The sequence below is a fragment of the Nansenia antarctica genome (assembly GCF_963989245.1).
Source record: "Nansenia antarctica genome assembly, chromosome: 3".
Taxonomy (NCBI): domain Eukaryota; kingdom Metazoa; phylum Chordata; class Actinopteri; order Argentiniformes; family Microstomatidae; genus Nansenia; species Nansenia antarctica.
In genome coordinates this window covers 58,613,319-58,618,834 of record NC_137688.1, presented here as the reverse complement: position 1 = coordinate 58,618,834, position 5,516 = coordinate 58,613,319, and positions in this window count along the sequence as shown.

The following is a 5,516-nucleotide window of genomic DNA, read 5'->3' as shown; positions in this document are numbered from 1 at the left end:
TATTGATCATAAATGCTATAGTACATTCCCAATGTACTACAATACCATACAATACGTTTTAGTGCCAAATTTGTGATTCGAGATTCACTGTATTATATTTTAAACATGATTTGATACAGTTTTTCAGACTTTAGTGAAATGCAGAGATTTCAGTCCAACACATTATTTTCTTGTGAGAACAAAGAACAAAGATTCATTGACACTATGCACAGAATTCAGTCGATTGTATTTAAATATCTTTCTAGTCTTACATATTGGATAATGTTAGTCATTGACCAAGAGACCTAAGTGACACAAAGATTTTCAATGTTTTTACCAAGAACAAAGTTTGAGTTGACAGAGAATCAAAGGGCATTCTGGTGACTGAACAGTATCAAGTTCAAGTTTCAAGTTGGGACGTAAGGTATACATTCAGATTTTAAAATAGAAAACATCATGCCTACTGTAATTGAAAAGGCAGGTTTGTAATGCCGTTCTAGAACACTCTTGGTGCACATAATGCAGTTTAATTGGGCTAAATTGATCTGAATTGAAAGCACTCTGTTAAAAACAAGGGACTGGCAGTGGGCCTGGTGTGGCCAATATTACGAGAGCGTGAGGGCCCTTACCTGTCCATTAGCATGGAAATGCAGAGGATGAGCTTCGAGTATAAAGCGTTTTAATAACAAACATGTTTCCCCCGGTTAGCCTTTAGCTGGAGTGTGATTCAATTATTTTCAAAGGAGGTTTGCATGTATTTGCACATTGGTTATCTTTTGGCAGTGTACATAACCTTGGCATATCCTCTGTTTATATCAAACAGCGTTATTTATATCTGTAAATATGGATTACGGCCAAAAACACTTCATTAGGCTGGGACTCTACCATGGCTGAAATTGTATCATTCTATCATATTAGGGTGTTAGAGACCCTCAATTTATCACCCAAGCAGTCAGATAAGGTGATCTATTTCAAATATAGTAGATGGGTCATTCCTGACAGCAGTGTTCTGTGGTTAGTGCCAAGCACCTCTGGGACAATAGGATACATGTGACTGTCTGGAGTGCTGTCTGGAGCACACAAAGACCAACTAAGCACACCACAACTGGCTATTCTTTTTCTTGTACAGTATGAAATTGTTCTGACTTCCTGTTGAACATCTTCTCGAGCAGGGAGTCCTTCCACCAAATATTTGAGGAGGAGGAACCCCCCCCTGCCCAATATGTTTGTATTCTCCATTATTAACTATTACACACAGTTCATGATGATTAATTTGCTAACATAACAGTACAGCGTATATACTATATTACCACAAGAGTAAGAGTGGGGATTAATTCTAGACATTCTTTTCAGGTTGTACATTTATCTGGCTAAATACTATTGGAAACTGATATGTACAGTACATTCACAAACTCATTGAACAATCATTGGTCAATACTGCCCCCACCTGGTATAAAGTTGATCCAACAGAGTATGGCCCCAGAGGAGTTCCAAGGGTATCTTCCCTTCATTGTCAGAGGTCATGAATAGAAATCTGCAACCTAAAGGGTATGCCTATAGTGTTGATGAGTCCCATTTACACAGTAGTATCATAATGAAGCAGTCAATAAATGGCAAAGAGTCAACAAACCTCACACTGCACAGCTGTCATCTTTCAGGCCTCTTTGAGATGTGTTTGTGGAGGAGCTTAGGGTTAGGGTTAGTCTCGTCCAAAACTAGAAATGGATTAAAACCAACAACCCCACTTTAGAGGAACACACGATATTGTGTTCTGTATTACCCTGCTATTACATACATACAATACTGCAATTATGCATTACCTACTGTTTCCAATAGATGGCTCTAGCCAAGGGTATATAAGATTCAAGCGCTCACCCTGTTGGCCTCTTACTACTGCGTTATTGCGATGGAGTTATTAAAGTATCAATGTTAGCTACTGTTGCTCCCACGTTCATTCTTACATTCTAGCCAGCTACAACTCTACAAATTGCAGACAATGTCGGTTTCACTGCCTTTCCTTCTGAATGTGGGTGAACCTGCAATTCCGTTCGTCACAAACTACTTTTAAACCGTGATAAATGCGACGGGACGCAAGGCCTGATGCTAGGCTAAGAGCCGTGCTACTACATTGTCTCGGACATGAGGGCCAGAGACTATTCTACACATTACCAGATGGAAGATATTATTGTCAATGTATAATAATAATAATAATAATAACTTGGATTTGTATAGCGCCTTTCATAAAACCCAAGGACGCTTTACAATTCTAGAGGAAATGGTCAGACAGACAAAACAGAAAACAAACAAAACAAAACAGAAACAGTGACTAGGGGCCAAAGGCCTTGGTGAACAGATTGGTTTTAAGGGCTGACTTGAAGGAGTCCAGGGTGGGGGCGTTGCGGATCACTATGTGGGGAGAGTTCCAGAGGGTAGGTGCGGCCACGCTGAAGGCTCTGTCCCCAAAGGTCCGTAGGTTGGTGCGGGGGGTGGACAGCAGGCCCATGTCTGCGGACTGCAGGTTCCGGGAAGCATAGTGCGAAATAAGGGGGAGCTCGGGAAGCTATAGCTCCCCTAGTGGTGACATGAGCTCAGTGGCGGCTGGCCGATAGAGGGCGCTGGGGCGCCGCCCCCACCTTCACTTCCTAGTTGCGAAAGTTTTTTTTTTAAATAAACATTGTTTATTCACAAAATGCGGCTGATATTCTGTCGGCGCCTATCAGCATTCATTAAAAATCCTCCAATACAATAAACATTTGTATCTGTGTGTGTGTGTAAAATTCACTGTTAAAATACATAGGGGGAGGAGTCGGGTCGCCGATCGAATGCAAGTCTATCGCAGGCCAAATACTTTTCGCTTACACGTGAGCTGTAGCAGCGCTCCAATTGGCTGTCTCCTATTTCTCGGCCGGGGCGCAAAAATTTGCGTCCTGAATATCCGGTTGTTAAGTCTGACGTCAAACGTGACGTTTTGCAATTTCCGGCTTTTACAAAAAAAGAAAACAATGTGGTGGTCTGTAAACTGTGCAGAAATTAAATGGCCTATCACAGCAGTACATCTGCAATGAACGAGCACCTCAAGCGAAAGCATCCTGGAGCTCTTTGTGAAGACAGCCGCAAGATAGCACCGTAAGTCAGCGTTGTATTTCTGTTCACTTTTCCGGCTGTGTATGAGTGAAAAATGGATAGCTACTAGCTAATGTTACACAAGCAATGTAGCTCACCACAGTTTGTATGTCTTGTCTTCTGGTGTTAGTAACGTTAGCTATGTAGCTGGCTAGCTACGGTAGCCTATTGTCATTGTGGTGCTCGCACCTACTGTACGTTATCTAGCTCGTAGCGCGCATGCTACGTTAGCATCAATTTAGCTAATCATAACATAGCAGCGAGAGTAACGTTAGCTAGCTATGTAGCTACTAGCTAGCTATGTGTTGTGGTGATGGACAGACTTCTAAATGGCCATGTTGCCATTCAAGTTGGCTAAACATAGCAGTGAGGTGGAAATTAAGGGGCCTACACATGATAATATATATAAAAAAAAAAAATAGCGAACAGAACTTTCTTATTCTGCTAGAATTGGGCTTCATTGGTAATACCATAATGGCATATTTACAGTACATGGACAGTGGATTAAAGCATTTGAAATGTCTGTTTTGTATAGTATAGTTGGACATGTTTTTTTTTCCAGGTGAGAGAGTAATGTCAAAATGACATTATCTGACTGCATTGCCCACAGCAATCCAAAATTCAATTATAATTATGTTATAAATTGATATGGATCAATGTATACCTCTTATTAGATTATAAATACTCTGGTTGTTATGTTTGCCTTTTGGTTGACAGCAAAAGGGAGAGAGGAGGATAGAGAGGGAGAGAAGGAGAGAGAGCAGGATGGTGTCGGCACACCAGAGAGAGACAGCAAGAACCAGGTGAGAAAGTGGACAGGTAGTCAAGACCACATAAGTAAGTAGCCTAATGGCCCATAGGGAAGGAGCCTATCTCCTGTTTCCGTAGCGTGAGGCGGCTTAATGTACAAGTTAGTACACCCCCTGGACATGACGCTGGTATGTCGCAGGGTCTTACCCCCTGGGGGGGAGGGGTCCATGCCACGGTCCATGCCACCCCCCCAAGGCAGCAAACCTAGGGGAAACACTGTTATTCTCAGGCTAAAATCGACTGTAAATCCAGATTTTAAAGTTGATATTCTTCCCCGTGGAGCATGCCCCCATAACCTGTGCCCCACCCAAAAATTTTAGCACCAGCCGCCACTGATGAGCTCCCCTGGAAACATGGTTTGTGACATTTTGGGGGAGCTCTACAATATTGATATGATAGCCATCAAATTTTGGTCATGTTTTTTCTCAAAGGTGTAAAATAAGGGGATAAAATTATATTAAAAAAAAAAATATATATTTTTATGATTCATGAAAAAAAAGATTTTACCGCGCTAGCCTAGAGCCGCTCGGAGCGTGGGGGCACTGTCTGCAGGCATCCACTACCCACTCACGAGCTTGTTTACTACGTGCGTTAAAAAACTGTCACCTGCGCGCCATTGTTGATGACAGTGAAAAGAAGAAGAAAAGATGTCGAAAAGAAGAAAGCAACTCACCTTGGGCGATTTCTATCCAAAGAAGTCTAAACAAAATGATGAAGAGGAAAATCCATCTGTAGCTGGTGGTGGTAGCACATCGGACGTGGGGACTGATGCTGCTACAACGGAGCCGAGAGAAGAGGCAGCTAACGTTAGTGCTAATGCTAACTTGACAGCTAACGTTAACGTTACTGTGGGGGCTGAAGAGACACAACAAGACAAGCCAAGAGAAGAAGCTAACGTGGAAACTAATGTTAGGAAGACAACAAAAAAAGAGGTCGGAGGAGATGAGGAAGAGGATGATGATGATGATGATGCTGATGTCCACCCGCCTGTTGCTGGAGATGGGGGGTGCGAAGATGCTGGGGTCCCTCTGGCTGGCTGGACCAGCGAACAGTGGAGTGACTGGAAGTCTAGACTCGCAATAGACTGCGTGAACCCAGCCTCTCATCACTACTTTTTGTGGACCTTAATGGACCTCCATTGGAGAGATTCGATCCAATGCCTTTCGTCACATCTTGGCTTAAATCAGGTAATCGCCTGTCCACATCATGGGCTCCTGGACGTAGAGCAAAGGCAGCTGAACCCAGGCCTCTGTGGTCGCTTCTGTGTTAAGGTAAGACCCGCTTTTATAGACTTGGCTTCTGCTGTGTTGTAGGCCTATGGATTGCTGTGTTATAATGAGAAGGGCTATGTGCATCGTTGTGTTGTGTAGGGCAGTGTTTAGGCTTGGTATGTGGCGTTGCGTCGCCCTCGCATGATGTGCGGCTCCCCCGCACACCGTGATTTAATTCGCACACTGCCGGGAAGGGGTATGTTGGGAGAGGAGGTCAGTTAGGTACTGGGGGGCGCAGGCGTGGAGGGATTTGTAGGTGAGGAGGAGGATTTTGTAGGTGATGCGGGACTTGACCGGAAGCCAGTGGAGGTGAATGAGGGTGGGGGTGATGTG